The sequence below is a fragment of the Anas acuta genome, chromosome 1, assembly GCF_963932015.1.
Source record: "Anas acuta chromosome 1, bAnaAcu1.1, whole genome shotgun sequence".
Taxonomy (NCBI): domain Eukaryota; kingdom Metazoa; phylum Chordata; class Aves; order Anseriformes; family Anatidae; genus Anas; species Anas acuta.
The window spans coordinates 32,059,349-32,075,883 of NC_088979.1; the positions used below are offsets into that span (position 1 = coordinate 32,059,349).

Here is a 16,535-nt window from a genome sequence, read left to right on the forward strand (position 1 = left end):
TTTTGATTTTACGTTTTGCTTTTTTTGTTTTCTGTCTTAAAGCAACTTTTTTTTTGTAAGGCCTTTGGGAATTTACTTGGTGCATTGTTTCGCTCTGACAAATCCACGGAAGAAACGATAAAGCTACAGAGGGACTGCTTGGGGAAAAAAATGTTTTCAGTAGGAGGTAGAAGCTTCTTACTGAAGAATTCTTTAACAGCTTTGCATCTCCCCTTTTCTTCATCATGAGTTTTATTTTCGGACCTTAGGACTGAGGTAACAACCGTCTGCCGCGCTCGCAGCCGACAGAGCGTGAGCCTCCCTTTCCTTACCTCTTTCCTCCGCTTCTTTTTTATTACTTTTTTTTTTTTGTGTACCGGACCCCATCAAGACAACCAGCCTCGACGTTTCAGCTATCCAGCCCGAAGTCGGCTCCCAAGCCCCAGCTGCTTATCTTGGGCAGAGCTTATTTTCTGTGCGAAAGGGTGAGGAGCTGCCGCTGCTTTCCCTTGAGCAGGGCTTCGCGGAGGAGCAGTTCCTCTTTGAAGGCAAGGCTGCCATGTTCAAGCTGTCCTGCTGCCGGGCGAGGGCTACGCCAGGACTACGTTTGTTTCTGTCTCAGGGGGGGAAAAAAAAAAAAAGGAACCCCTCTTCTCTCCCTCACCCCCCTCCCTTAGGCAGGGATCTTTCTATTTGGATTGGATTTGTGGCTGATGAGAGATGAGCCATGGGAGTGTATCATAAGATGCCAGTTAGCTTGGACATTATTTCCAGGCCCATGCTTTTACAGAAATGCCTGTTTTCTAATGTGCTTTTTTTTTTTTTTTTTTTTTTTTCATCCGCTGACTGATAGACTTGCCAAGTCCATGATCTTGGCACTCAAACAAGAGAAGAGAGGGGGGAAAAAAAAAAGCACAGATTTTAAGAATGTTGCTGGCCTAGTATAGCCTGATGTTTCAGTATTGCTACAAACTCATGCTTCAGTGGTGTTGTGCTTTCCTCTTCGGACACTTGTGTGCTTGAGAAAAATGCACAAGGTGTATCTATGCCTTTCTCTTTCTTTTCAGCAGAGCTGTGTTCAAGGGTGGGGACTACAGTCGACCTGTGCTAGGTGAGCTGCTAGCAAAGGCTCTGTAACATAAATTCAGGATTTACCCTTGTATCAGATAAGAAGCTTTGATCTCCAAAACAGCTTTCACTTCTTGCAAGTGTTACTAAAAGTTTCTGGGATTTCCCTGGCAGATTTTGTTGGTTTTGCTGACAGTTTTGGTAACTCTCTTGAGTTTTGTTGGGTGTGCGAAGAGCAATAAGAACTTTCCTCTGGAGTGATTCAGTAGAGGAGTGGCAGGAGGTGGAGTTCATGCTTCCAGCCCTGGTTATGCCCCTCTCCGTGAGCGCTGAAACTTAGCGGTGATACCCCAGTGATTTACTGTCCTTATCCTCTTAATGCCACTGATGTGCTTTAGAGATTATTTGCCTTCTTAAATCTTATTTAAATGTTCCTTCCCAGATAAAGCGTTTGAGAGGCTATACGTACTGAAATTGGAGGTCTTTTGCTTATCAAAAGTCTGCAGCAGCGATGTGAAATGCTCTAGACTTTCTCCCTCCCCTGACACGAAGGGGTTGAGCTCTGCAGGGGGAAAAATGGTTTGTTCTTCAGTATGGGCCTGGCTTCTGGCAAAGCCCCTGGCTGTGTCAGTCTGTGTGCTAACGGATCCCATTAGATAGGGACTGAAGCTTATGCATGCTTACCTGGATGTGTTTTAGGCCTTAAATACCTCACAGCTGCCTTTAGGGATGGATTGTGCAGTCCTATATCTGGCCTGAAGGAGATCGCTCACCTTGGCTCACGGCTGACTTTGGGTTGGGTGAGGATCTTAATGTGGAAACGATGCCTGTTTTGTTAGCCTCTGAGCTGCCTTCAGTTCTCAAACTGGGATGCACAACCCTTTTTTTCATGTATCGTGGAGAAATTTTGTACAGCCCAGCTAATTTCCTAGGAATAATGATACCAAATACATAGGTTGGAAACTGTGGGAAAGAGTTGCTTTTAGATGGATTGAATGTCACTGTTTGCTTCTATAATTAGTTTTAGGCTATTTCCAGAACACCCTATATTTAGCTAATCATCAACATTTCTGTGTGAATATACCGGATACATATATTTTTGTATTTTGAAGGGCATGTTTTGCACTTCTTGAGTGGTTACTGTTAACGCGCTGTCTCCTGACTTTGTCTGAGAGCTTCTTTCACGTTTACCTAATTTGTCTTCTTGCGTGGTGGTGGTTTGACTTCTGAAGTGAGCTCAGTAGAAATGTTTTGCCGTACGAGACTTTTTCAGAATGGAAGAAGGGGGTGAGCTGCATGCAAACTGCGTCAGCTCTTGAGAGAAAAAGAGCACGTTAATACATACTGTGGCTGCACATAGAGTTTCAGCAGTCTCTGTGTTTTCCTAGAATTCCTGACGTTTCTCACGGGGTGTTTTGGCCCTTCATGAAACCGGCAGGTTGGGAGAAAGCTCCTTTGCTTTCACAAGCGTTGTATCAAGTCACTTGTGCTGTTCCCCGGTTCCCAGTTATCGCAGTGTTTGTTCAGTTTTATATTGCAGCCAGGGAAAGAAACGGCAACGTGCGATTGTGAAACTACAGTTACGACTTGTGATACCTAGGGCTGACCACTGTCAGGGGATTAATGTTTAACCTGCTCTTCCACCGAGACTCAATTTCAAGTTAAAAGCAAGTTGACAAGGGTGCTGTTAGGTTTCTCCTCTGTCTGCGTGCCCTGCTAGATATTTTTGGAGCTAGCGAGCAGTTTCCCAAGGCTGTGATGGCACGGTTTGTTTTTAGTGGACGTTGTCTCTCCAAGCAGAAGACCCTCTGAGGAACAGCGTTCTTGAAAGCCGTATCGTGAAGGCACCAGGATTTGCACATTGCCTGCTGAAGGCAGAATCTGGCCTAGGAATATCAGTGGGAGGTGGTTTGTTAACGTTACCCACCCCCTTGCTCTTGGTAGGTTTGCTGTTTCGTGCTGTTTTTTTTTCCCCTCTCCAGAGCCTCTGTAAACTATTTGTTCCCCGTAGCTATTCAAAAATTGTAACAATGCCTGTAAAATAAGCATGGGAGCTGAAGGAGGGACTTAGCTATCAAGAAAATAATTTAAACATTTACGTGCTGTGGAGCAGGGAGTGAGGCAAACCTACACAAACGGCAAGAGTTTGCTTTGCTGGCCACAGGCACCTCTAAGCCAGCTCGTGGAGATCTGGGAGCTCAGCAGGGCTCTCCAGATGCTCTCTGCTCTGGTATTCAGAGAGTGGAATCCTGCCTTATTTTTTTTGTTTTAAATACTTCTGTTTATTTCAAAAAGAGAAAAGAAGGAACTGCAGAGAGGAAGTGTCTGTTTGGGGACTTTTTTTCTTTCCAAAAGGTGGTTTAGACATATGAATGAAAATGAAACTCTCGGTGTTGAGAAACAGCAGGCAGGCGAACTTGAAACTAGGTAGAGCTTGCAGCTTTTTAAAAAATACTGAACCTTTTCAGTTTGAAAAGTGTATTTCTTCCACTATCAGCTAAAAACAACACTAAAAAGTTGCTTTTGAAGCACCTAAGAGACGTAAAATTTTGTCTGATGGAGCTGCAGTGTAGAGAGCCAGTAATTCAGACCGTGTACAAATGGACTGGGGAGGAGGGGGGGGTGTCCTGAGGAAAACCGAGAAGATAATTACCATTGGTAGAAAAATGTCCTAAATGTGCACTTCTGGTAATTATATATGTTTTAGGTAATACAATATTCGACCATTTGTTGTTGCGAAAAGCTAATTGTCTTTTAATACGATCCCTCAAACGAGCTGTGTGAAATGGTGCTTCGGTGGCAATGGACTAGAAATAATTCTCAACAGTAACAAATGTCAGGAAACCTTTGCCAAGCCGTAAAACAAGGACTCCATGTTAAAAACAGCAGGGATAGTTACAGAAAAGATGCAATAGCTTCCAAGCCTTGTAGTAGAAAGGATATATTTTGTGGATTGATTCTGGCGTTTGCAATGTTTGAAGCTTCTCTTACACGTGCCCTGTCTTCAGGTGGACTTAGGGAAGATTTTGTTAGTTTGTGCTGCCAGGCTTTGTAAACCACCGATCCTGAGCTGCACGTGGGTGTGAACTGCTGGGTTTCTCCTGTGTCCCCTTGCAAGCCTGTTGAAAAAATAAAAAAATAATGAGAAAAATAAATCAGTGGGAAGGTTTTGTGAGTTCATTTTTGCTGCGTTTGGAGAAGCTCTTGTGGCTCCGCCTGTCGTGGACGTGCTCGGTGCCTGCAGCCTGGCTGGGGAAGTGATGCCAGTGCTCGCTGCTGTCGCTGCAGCTTGTGTTTCCCAGGCTGACGTGCACGTCAAATGTGCTTGGGCCTGACCCCAGCTGCTGGTTTTTACTCAGAACTGCAGGTTACAGGCATAACCACCCCCGTTGCTTCGCCGCACAGCCCGTTAAACCCACGCAGCGGTGCTTCAGGTGGATGGATGTGCCCTGCAGCGCAGAAGGGAGCTTTGGAGAGAGCGAGTTTTGCTCAGAGGTAAATCCTTACAGCTCCCCTTCAGCAAGGTGGCATCTGCTGTGGCCCTTAGCTTCTTGACTCAGCAGCAGGTTGAGCTGGAGTTGGCATTTCAACTCTAGATGTGTGTTTTTGTGCATTTGCAAGCTTGCACCAGGCTAATTTGTTTCAAACTTAGCATGGTTGTGCCTAGGTTGAGGCTGTGGGACTACCCCTGTAGCTGCTTGGGTGTACCACCTTCTTTTTTCCCTCTGTGGCACCATAGGTTTTACCCCGTATTTTATTGCCCTCCCCTCCCATCCACAGTCTGAACTGTTCAGGTGAGCAATCCCTTATCTGCTTCGGCTAAGAGCAGCCACGTTAGCAAATGAGGGCTCGTGCCATGCAGAGCTGCCTGGCTCGTTGGCTGAAGCAGGCTGGGACTGATTTAGGAGCAGTGGAGCTGGGCGTTTTGTGGGATTTTTCGTACCACGGGGCTCAAAAATAAGGGAGAGGATGAACTAGCACAGTTTTCTTTGGGACAGGGCAATTGCCTGCAGCCAAAGCTTCAGTGAAGAGAGCATGTTGTGAAGAGATATTGTGTACCCCATTTTTAAATCATTAAAAGCTTTTTTTCCAAATGAATTGTCTGAAGCGTACATCTAGATCCTTCTGGCCAGGAGGGGGTTGTTCACTGATAAATTAGGTTTTGTTGGAAGTTATGTAGTGGGGTACGTCTTGGTAATAGAAACTGGGAGCAAAAAGTTTTTATGTGTTGGTTGGGGAATGTGTAAGTAAAAGTCTGCAGTGTTTTGGGTGGAGGGCGAAGCTTGGTCTTCTTTGTTCCTTTTCCTTCTGGGAGAAGAGGGGGAAGGAAACACGGGGTTGAGAACTGTGCTGCTGCAGCTTTCTGAAAGAATGTTGTTACCATCTTGCTTTGTTAGAAATATTCTAGTTATTCCTGTCTGCTAAATCGGGTTATTGAAATGAAATGATGACCTTTGCTCTGAACCTGAAACGGTCCGAGAGAAAAGCAGGTGTTGGGGAAGATCAAAGCTCTTACCTCGGCTGGAAAATGTGAAGATAGAGCTGAAGCTCCAGGGATGCTGTATTCTTGCAAAACCTATAAAAACTGGGAAGAATTTGAAAAGTTGATTATGGGCAGTTGCCAGGAGCTGTGCTGCGATAAATTATTAACTCATTGCACTGTACTGCCTCGCAGTGCAAACAGTTATAAGCTGGTTACTGTGCTCTGCTCGGTAAGTCAACACTGTAAAAAATTCCTTGGTTATCTGGAAAACGTCTTCTTTGGGATGTTTATTAAAGGGACACCATAGGATTAAAAGTCACGTTTCCTTCTGGCGAAGGGGGGAAGAGAAATCCGTGGATGCAGCTGGTTTCTGGGTGCCTGGGGGAGGCTGGTCAGTGGATGTCGCCTCGCTTGGTTTCGCTTTTGCTCCTCTCTACGCGGCGCTTCGCTGAGGCGTGATTCCTCCTGCCTACCCGGAAAAACACAGCGGGAGCAAGGCAGTCGGCTTAGCACTTCTGGAGGCACAAAACAAGTTGACTCAGAGCTGTTTTGCAGGAAAAGGAGATCTGTGGAGACCACTCCTCCCTTCTTAGCTGTAACCGAGGTAGCTGAAGAAGTGTCTTAGCAGGCTCCTCGGAGCATCGTGGTGGTGCCGTGCTGCAGCAGCTTCTTCAAGGAATGAGGTTTCAACTTTGTAAGAATTGAGGAATCCTGATTTCTGCCTTGCTTTCTTAATTTTTGTAAATGCAGATACCACAATGTTGTCCTTTCTGTTTTTTGTTTAAATTTTCAATGTTCGTGTGTTTTGACAGTCTTTAGTTGCCCCAGAATGACAATGACTCATAAAGGAACACTCTTACCGTTATTCTAGCCCTATACTTGTGCTACATGAATTTTTGACTAATTTAATAGTGTATAAACAATATACTTTGCATTATGCTTAGTGACATGCTCATGTTATGCTAATACAATATACCACGAAAATAATGACATAGGAAACTTTGTTTGCTGTAATATCTGTGGCTCGTTAGCAGGGCACAGATGAACTTTCAGGGTTAAAAAAGAATATCCAGCTCGAGAGCAAACCATTGCTGGATCGGTGTCAACATCTGCCACCCCGGTTTTCATAGGAAAACACTGAATCCTGCCAGTACATGTTGCAAGATATGACCAACGTGACTTACAAACTGAGAAGCAAATCTATAAAATGCTGTTGGCTACATAGTATTGTTGGAATCTGAGATGGAAAATACTTTTTTTTTTTTTTTTTTTTCTGTCCTCTTCTAAGTCCTTTTGCCAATCCAGCAGAATTTAGTAAGGTTCAGATCATGCTGCAAGGCTTTCTTTTTGTTCGGAAAGGCTTTTGAGCAGCCATTTCTTTGTATGTTTTTTAATTTGTTGTCCGTTCGGGGTTACTTGAGTATTTGTCAAGGGTAGACTAGTGTCAAAAGTGGACTTCAAAATGTTTCGGAAGCGAGCTTCTACAATGTGTTTTTCCTGAGGCTTTCTCTCAGTTTGTGATGGACCCTGTTTAGGGCTTCTTCTGACTTTCAAGGACGTGAATAGATCAAGGCCTGTGATGTGGAGGGATGTGTAGTGTTGCCTTGGTCACAGGGCTCAGATGGAGACACACGGAAAGCTGGGGACAAAGCAGGCTCTTGTCAAAGGAGCCTAGTTACAGAACAGTTTCCTAATTAAAAATCAGGAGATTTTGGAGCCTGGGTGTCTTCAAGAACTAGCAAAGCACTGACTTTGAGATGGCTGCTCTTCTAAAAGTGCCAGTCACCGTTTGTGCAGTTTTATTCAGGAACTGTCCTGGGATGGGGAGGGAGAGCACTGTGGGGGTGGAAACCCTTGGCTCCTTAAAGGGTAAAACACCAGAAGCTCCAAGAAGTCCAGTTAAAACTTTTATTTTATTTGTTTGTTTTAACTGTGTCTGAATTTACACAGAAAATGTTCCTGGACTGTAGTAGTAGTCAATAGTTAAATCTCCTAGATATCAGCTACTTTAAGTGCTTTAAGTGATACGTCTTCTACTGTGTCAGTGGGCGACCCTGCAGAGATGTAAAAACTGAGCTCAGAAGAGGTTTTGCTACTGCTGTGACAGAAAAAGGTGGCCGCTCGTGAGGGCGGCCATATCCTTATATGAGGCCATCTTGATAGTTCCCCCCCCCCCCCACCTGGAGGGATAGTTTTTGGGCTGGCTGAGGAGCTGTTTTCTGACAGACGATGTTATGGGGCTACCTGGGGCAGAGCAGAAGATGACTTAGGGAGGCTGAGCATAGGATGTTGCTTCTCTCGTAAATACCGCCAAAACCAGATACTGCACTGCCAGGAGTTTCTGCTTTTTGCTGAAACTTTGTGGTGTCTAATTTTGCTTCCTTAGGCCCTGTTAACTCTTTGTGCTTCTCCTGTTGGTCCTCAGTGGTTCCTCAGCCTTTATGGAAGGTAGAGGTGTTAGTGGTAGGATCCCTGCGGATCCCCCAACGTGTCCCCTTTTGTAGGACAGGATGGTCCTGTGAGGGAGACCAGCTGCGGCCATGTTTGGCTGTGGTTCAGCTCTGAAGGTTTCTGCTTGTTTGCTTGATCATCTAAACCCAACCGCTTGGATTTTCAGTGGCTTAAAAGCCTGTCTGAGGAAGGCCAAACACCAAAGGGTCCGGGACTGGTTGTGGTGGACAAGAACTTGGTGGCCAGAACTCGAGGCCTTCAGGGGCCATGTTGTGACAAGCACAACCTCATTACTCCCCCCCATCCAGCTGACCAGCTCAACATATTTCACTTTTCAGTCTTTGAGGCGCGGGCACCTCTTATTTCACTTTTTATTTTTCTAGAAGGACTCTCCGAGCTCCTCCTCCTTGTGTGAGGCGGCAGAGCCCTGTCAGGAGGCCGGGCCCGGCCGGGGGAGCTGGAGGCGCGCTGAGGCACCGCTTGTGCCTCAGCCCGGGTATCGCCGCCTGGGTTTCCTGTCAGTTAAACCACGAGCCGGGGCAGATGCTCCCAGCGATGACTCCGCTTGCTGCCCCGGACAGCCATTATGCGAGCCAGGCGGTTCCTCAAGAACGGACTTGGGGCCACACGCTCCTCATTGCAATCGCCTGTGCGAGACCCTTATGTAGATACCTGAGTAAAGATCAGGATTCAAGTGGTTCGAGAGAAAGCAGGGCTTGGACTCTTGAGGCGTGAACTGTAAAATAGTAACTAGGGGAGCCACAGTCGAGCAGGGAGAGCTGGGGTCCAGCATATCTTTATCCTCTACCACAACTATAGGAGTTCAGAAAAGTGTAGGAGCAGCAGCAGGATAGAACATGGCAGCACACAAGTTCACGAGCATCTTTCTGGGCAGATAATTGCCATCTTGCTCGACCTGGTGATTTTTTAATTGTAAGATCCAGTAATCTTTAGAATATATATAAATATATTTTCATTCTAATTCACTTGAGGGTCCATTTCTGAGGAATTTCTGGCTTCAAACAAGTTATTACACGTGTATTCTGAAATTAAAACAACAGAAAAAGCACATTGAAATGTGTGTTTTAAGAGAGATTTTTATCTGTACCTACTGATATTTAAAGCTAAATATGTTATTACAGTGTGGTTACTTTATTGACGCTAGAGCCCTAAAAATATCTTCCTCTGCATCAGATTTTAGAGAACTGAGTACTCCATGCATCAAAATTGTATTAGAACTGAAACTGGGCAGATTAGTTTCAGCCATTTTGACTGATTTGACGCTCTTTGCTTCCCCATGTGATGGTGTGGCTCCCAGACTGTTTGTGTTTTTATTTTTTCATCTGTTTGTGTGTTGAGTAGCCAGCAGCGAGTAGAGTTTGCTTTGGTGTGTGGTAAAACGTTTCTGTGTTACCTGCTCTTTAAATGATGGGGTTTTAGTCAGAGGGATGCATCCTCTGGGTGACAGAGAAAGAAGGGTTGTGGGGGTGGTAAGGTCAGATAGATAAGGACTCTTTTTGTGTTCTTTGCTTTTTTATTTTCCTGTTTTCTCTTGGGTTATGAATCAGTAGGCACCACGTGTAGCTCACAATGTTGGCTTGACCCCAGGGACGCAGCGTCAGGTCCCTTGAGTTTCTGCAGGACCAGAAGCCAGGATGAGAAGGCTAAAACTCCGAATTTCTGCCTCTGTGAAAGGCACCAGCTCTCCCATTCCTAACATAGCTGTGCTGGAAGCCTTTCTCAGCAACAGGATGCTTGTGCTGATCTCTTTCTCGGTTAGTTTTGACCAGTTTTTCTGAGGTCTGTGGTGTTGGAAAGATGCAAATGGGGTGTGCAGCCCTGAAGGGTGCATGTAGAAAAGCCTTTGCTCGAAGCTTGACAGAAGGCATGGTGTTGTTGTGTGTGTTTGTTGATCTTCCCAGCCACAATTCTGAAATACATTCATTGCATCGTGATCACAGCCAACCACGGCTGGTTGGAAACTGAGACTTTGCAATCAGACAAATCAGCCTTCGTAATCACAATTAGATCAAGTGTTAGGTGAGTGGAAAAAAAAAAAAAGAAAAACAAAGGAAGCTGGAGGACAAGTGAAGGGATGGCTTAGAAAATCTGTAAAGCAACCTCCCCCTGTATTACCTTGTTCATGGTACCAGTCTACAGAGGAAACTTGGAGCAACCGAGGTCCTTTCTAATGGAGGTACTTGAGTTTCTTGGAAGTCATGTGAATGGAGAAGATCGGAGTTCAGGGGAGGAGAACCCTGCGTGTGTACACCTTCCCCCTGCAGCTGGGGCGCTGTGGGGTCCCACGGGAGGAGCCCCGGCTGCACAGCGCAGGGATGCAGCCACGCAGCAGCCGTTCCCTCGTTAGTTCTGCAAAAGACTCAGGAACTTGAGTGATGAAATGAGGAAGAGGTGAGGCTTCAATTTCTCTCCACCTGCTTTGCGGGGGCTCTGAAACTTTCCGAAATAACACAGGTTTTGTGGGTCTTTCCACGCCATGATCGTAAATTTCTGCGTCTAGTTCGTTAGCACTGAATTCCTGTGTCTCCTCGGAGCAGGTGTGCGCTCATACGGGGGTGGCTTGGGCTTCAGAGCAAACATTTCCCCAGACGTTACGAAATACTGACCTGTCCAGACGCTGCCTTCCCTGGAGGGACCTTTGCAGGCCCCGCTCCTTTTCCACGTAACTCTGAGGAGAAATCTTTTTGCTTTTATTATATTAATCTCATTGGACTTTGACTCACGTTTTGTCACTGTTTGAAACCCCACGGTGGGAATTGCTGGTCTAGCAACAAGCCGGGAGAGAATTTATATTCCCTTAATAGCCAAGTTCACCGCTTTGAAATTCCCCAGACAAATAGTCTCCCTTCCTAATCCCACCCTACCCAAATGCTTTAGAACATAAAACGTAAGCTAAGCTGATATATAAGAAGAAAACTTCTCAAATGGCATGAGAATATCAGCGTCTCTCTTATCCTACAGTTTCCTATCAAATGTATTTTTTATTTACTGTAAGCATCGTGAAGCACATGAGTTTTCAGAGTAACATGAGTGGACACAGGGCATTTTAGGGTATATTAAAAATTGGCAGTTTGAAAAGTATTATTTAATACAATTATGGGTTGAGTGGATGTTCTTCCCTCCTATCGCCGTGTAAGCACTCTCTTGCCTTGCATAGGTTTTAAAGGTGTGATTTTTAGATGCAATATTTTGCATTTGGTGCTTTACCTAAGTTTTTTTTGCAGATATCTCAGTGAATCAGGTCTGCCACGTGTTACGTCCAGGCTAGATGTTCAGAAATGCCTGTACTCTTTGTCTTGTCAATGCTCCTTCTCTTCTCTGCTCCAATTTAGTCAGCCTGATTGATCTAATCCTTTGGGAAACAGTGATGCTGAACGAGTGGGTTATCTTGGAAAACAGCACAGGTTTTGGGTATAGCAAACTCCTGGAAGCTGGACACAGCTGATTACCTTGGTAAAATCTGGCTGACGTGAGACAAACCCGTAGGAGTGGGAAATGAGAGAAGCATAGGAGTGGTTGCCTCTCAAAACAGCCTTCTCAAAGTCTCTCAGAAGAGCTAATGTTGAAGATGCTAATACGGGAGAGACGGAAGGATTAGGAGGAAGATCGAGAGGAGATAAAAGCCAAACCTGCAGCCTCTGCAGCAATCAGGGAGTTTTAGGGAGGCCAAACAATTCCGGTCCTTTTTCTGGGTAGAGCAGTGAAAGGTGTATTCGGCGTGGCTCAGCTGGGTGGGATGATCCGGCTAACCTGCACACAGAGCGCTCTGTGCGTGCTGTGCGGCTCCACGCCCACACCGAGCTGGCTGGTAACAAGGTGGTTTGTGTCCCAAACAAGTTACAGCGAGAGCCTGGGGTTTTTGTGTTGGTTTTGAAGTCCCTCTGGCTATGTAACGCTCACTCTTCCTAACCAAGGCCGTGTCTCCCCCTCATTTTCTGTGCATCTGTGCGTGCTCTGGTGCTTTTTCGTAGCCGTTTCCAATTTCAGGTGCAGTTTTAAACCAGCGTTTTGAGAGCATTCGTGGAGTTCAGAGCAAGCTCCTTGGCAGGTGACTTCGCTCCCTTTCCTCCTTACTCCGGGAGAGTTTACTAAGCGTGTTTACTTGAGCATATCTGGATTATTTTCTTACTTCGTGCTGTGGCCAGGAACGCAGGTACAGGTTACCCATGCAGAAAGCACGTACGAGTCGGGGCCGTGACTCATTGTGCTCAGGGAGAACATACAGCTTCAGCCTCCTAACCCAAATGCCTCTGAGCCCTCCAGCCTGTGAGTTTCAAAGCTCATCTCCCCCATTTTATCATTTTTACTCCTTTTAAATATTTTTTTAGGTTTGTCACTGATAGGAGTTGTGGCTGTGCTGATCCCAGACTATGGCAAACGAGAAATCAGGCGGAAGAGTTAACTGCACAAAGCAGGAACAGGCCCGATGCCTTGATTTAGGAGACAAGCGTGAAACATCTGGGTTGTTTTGGTGTCCTGTTTGAAGGAACGTAACAGTCATAAATCCTTCTTAATGACTGCTTAATGAGTTAAAGTGTGTGATTAAGCAAAAATGAAGCTGAATGCACTCACGCTGAAAAAAGCAGTCACATTAGAAAAGACAAACTGGAGAAAAAAATGTAAGGGGGGGGGCGAAACAAAACATGCTTGCCTGACCTGGAGGTTACTGGGAGGGTGTTCGTGGAGTCTGACTGCAATCTCTTACTTCCCTGTTTACAGCTGTCTCTTATCACTTTACCTGACTGTGGGCATAGGTTAGTACTTTGCACCCCTTCTTACCTTACTTTTCACTCCTGTTTCTACAGGCTTCTTTGAATCAAGTATTTCTGCTTATGGAGTGGTAGGGGCTGTTGACACGCACTCTTGGGTGTTGTTTTCTTTTTTTTTTGTTTTATTTGGTTTACTTTTTTTTTTTTTTTTAATTTGTATGGAAGCTCAGTGCCAACACCAGCTTTGTGATTTTGGCCGAGTAGGATCTTTGGCTAATTTTTCCCAGAGATGTGTTGACTGAGATGTGCCTTTCTTGTCCCAACCTCCTAACACCACACTAATAACAGCGCTGCGTTCTCCAAACCCTTACAAATAAAACCATCACGGTACTCCTTGGGTCATTTCCCTCACCCAACTCTTTCAGAAAGATCCTAGATGGAGAATTATTGAGAACACAGTGACTGGGGCACCGTAGGGGAGCCCTGCGGTACTGCCTGCAGCCTGGAGAAAGCAGATCACCTCCTGCTTTGTGCAGGGAACCTCACCTGTGAATTCCTGTGCTCTAATCAGTGCGTGTCGGAGCACTTTGTGTATTGTTCAGTAAAGTTAAGCCAGGATCCGTGCGACGAATAGATTAAAAAGCTGCAAATGCAGTTTGCAACAGTGTGTTTTAGCGGATAAGTTCTAAAATCTGCTGTTTCTATCTCTGTGTTACCCGCGTGTCGCAGTTAACCACAGTGCTCACTTGGTGAAGTGCAAGTGCTCTTCTAAATCCGGAGCCAGAATCTCCCAAAGACAATCGCTCATTTAACAGCTTGCTAAGAAAGGAGCTGATGGTGAGAGTGAGTCGTGCTGTGCCAGAATAGGAGTTCTGGTAGACTTTTGGTTTGTTTTTCTTCGTTGTGTCTGTGAGTCTTGTCTGAAGGCGCAGGAGCTGAGCCCAGGGCAGCACCAGGTCCTCGTCAGGCAGCGGGAAGCCCGCAGTGGTGGCAGCGCCTTGTGCCAGCACCCTGCCTGCCACGTGCTCCGGCAGCAGGAGCTGCAGGCAGGCGAGGAATTAGTGTAATTAGATTATCTCGAGCCCAGAACAAGCCATTTGGGGTTTGTGCGAGGGATGTTGGAGGTGGTGGGAGCTATTAAAGTGAGGAGCGAGTGCTTGCGGGCCGTGGCTCGTGGTTGAGGGGGCATAAATCTCCTGGCTTGTTCCTGAGGGCGTTTCAGAGCCTCCTCTCTCAGAGCAGCCTGCCTGTTTCCTGCAGTCCAAGAAGGAAAAATGCCTCTCTGATGCAAACGTTTTACACGGTGGTTCAAGAGGGGTTAACCACCGAGGGCAGCAGGTAGAGGTCCGGGATCTGACCGTGCAGCGAGGTGCTGTACGGGTTGGCTCCCTGTAACCAGATAGCAGGGCAGGACGGGCGGGCGTAAGGAAGGAAAATAGGCAACAATGTCAAAGAACTGGAAATTCAAGTCGAGCTGACTCCCAGCAGCCCGCTCCGGAGGGTTTGGGACTGGTGATACTGCTGACAGCTGACAGCAAGCAGAAATACTGCCTCTGTGTGCAGGCAGCTCCTCCAGAGGCACCGCCGAGGTAAGAGGATTTGCCTTGCAGAGCCTGGGCAGCTCTGCGGGGCGCAGCCACAACCGGACCCAGCACTGACACGAGTGAGATGCCCCGCAGGGGCTTGGAAGTGCTCGGGGAAGGGGAGGCTTCAGTGAGTTCTGCCTGGGTTAGTATGTGCCCCTCGTTCCTTGGTTTCAGTCAGTTCAATCACACTGAGATTTCTGAACCAGGTTCTGAAGGTTTCTCCAATGCTCGAAACACACCAAGGTGAATCACAGAGCGTTTGGGGTTTATTTAAATATTTTGTTCCTTGTGCCTGACTGTCCACATTGGAAAAGTTAAAAAGAAACAAACTGGAAAAAAAAAAAAAAAAAAAAAACCAAAGCCACAAAATGCCAAAAATCTCTGTTGGAAAAGTTACAACAGGGCTGGTCCCTGAGCCTGCTCCTCTGGCATCTTCTGCAGGACACCGAAGAAGCTCAGTGAGGGTTTTGATGACGGATCTACAGCTACCAGAGCTTGGCTGCAAAAGGCCATCTGCAATAAGAAGCTGCCGACTTCCAGCTCATCTCTGCTGTCCTTTGGTCAGTTTTTCCCCCTTTAATATAGATACACTTTCTGTGCACTTACATTTCAGTTTTTCAAAAAAAAAAAAAAAAAGTCTTTGGCTTGCTAAAAATGGATTTATTTTTTTTTAGTAAACTGAACTCTTTCCTCCAGGTGATCTGAAACCAACATTACTAATTTGCAGAGAAATTAATTTTCAGAGGCCGGCTGGCAGCTTTACGTCAGGGTTTGGTACGGACTGGCAGCTGGTAATTTGTGAAGCTCGGCGCCCAGCCAAAGCAATTAGCTTCAGTTTCCCCCCATCTCTCCTCCTCCCACCGCCACCTCTTTATTCTCCTGCGTGCCTGCCTTAATCAAAGCAGCTCAACCTCTTGGGGTCAAGCAGCTCTTCCCTCCTACACCCCTCAGACAAGTTTTCCTCGTATCCTAGTGTAGCTGGCTTGGAGCTCAGCCCTTCGGCTGTCCCTGTACCGAGCCGCTTTCCCTTTTAACATCAATGAGATTTTATTTATGGAAGAAGTTTGACCAGGTACACCTAGACTGATCCGTTTTTCATGCTTTCCTCTGTTCAAACCCCATTCCTTCTCCTTAACTGCTTCTCATTTTATCGGGTGGGAGATGCCAGCTCCTGATTTTTCTCCTTCTCTTTACCAGTAGTGATGAGTTGGCTCCAAAGGCAGCATCCAGGTGATCCCCGAGTGTTTTGGTCCCCAGCTCTGCGTTCCCGGGAGCTGCCCACGCGGGTTGTGCAGCAGCCAGAAGAGAAGCAGAGCTTTGCAGTGCACATGACACAGTCTTAAGCAGGCTCTCGGGTCCACATCACAGCATCACGCTCCTGCAAATCTTCTTCGTAGCACAGGCACCTGATGTTTGGTAGGATAAGAGCCCTGACGTAGCCCCTTGCAGGGGAGTTCTTAGAAAGACCGGCGGCCAGGAAGCGCGGTGCCGCAGCACGTTTGTGGCCAACGTTTTGCAAGTGAGATTCGGTTATTTTCTTACCCGGAGGATGAGGAAAGGGGGAAGAGAAGAGGGTTTGGACCCCTGCATCCCCCTGGGGGATGATCTCGGAGCGTCCCTCAGGTTGTGGCTTTCCTTCCTCCCTGCTAGCCTCACCGTGGTGTTTTCCTGTCTTCCTTGGGAGAGTTGTGCTGTCAGAAACTCCTCGTGCCGAGTACCAGATCTCAGCTTCTTCTTCCTCTCTGTCGCTTTGCTGGCTGCAGGTGCTCGAGGTCTGAGAGCAGGGTTCAGAGCTCCTGTTCCTGCTCCTGTCCTACAAGGAGTGGACGGGCTCTGGCTTGGTCCCTCCTTAACCTCCACTGGCAGAAAGGGATTAGTGCAGGGAGCACCCAGGTGCTCGCCTGACCTCCCCATGAGGGTGTCCAGTCCAAAATCTTCGTTCCTACAAAGCTATCGGATCATGAGGAGCTTCTCACTACCATGAGGTGTAACAGTCTTAAGCAGGGCTTGAGTGGATCCCCCAGGGATCGCGTGCATGTGCTGGTTCCCAATGAACACAGGGAACTTCAAAAACCTGTCTCCTGCTGGTTGTACCTCTGGTTTTCCTTGTGCCTTCCTAAAAAGCCTGCATCTCTATACGGGTGTCCATCCTGGTTTTATGTAGGTGCTGTGAACTCTGGTTGACCTTAGAAAGTCACTGGGCTTCAAGCACTTGCACTCTCTGTTCGTACATGTGGG

General features: G+C 46.7%; 1 protein-coding gene across 4 annotated transcripts in view; it reads left to right on the plus strand.

The window, feature by feature from the left end:
* Window positions 1–16,535, plus strand: part of ELF1 (E74 like ETS transcription factor 1) — a 74,389-nt gene that overhangs the window by 22,721 nt on the left and 35,133 nt on the right. Inside the window, exon 1 of one of the 4 annotated variants that reach the window (XM_068675553.1) lies at window positions 4,394–4,542. The exons of the other annotated variants lie outside the window; for them this stretch is intronic. The gene's annotated coding sequence lies outside the window, so the exon portion shown is untranslated. Of the gene's footprint in view, window positions 1–4,393; window positions 4,543–16,535 lie in introns of those variants that run through there. 4 annotated transcript variants of the gene reach the window in all.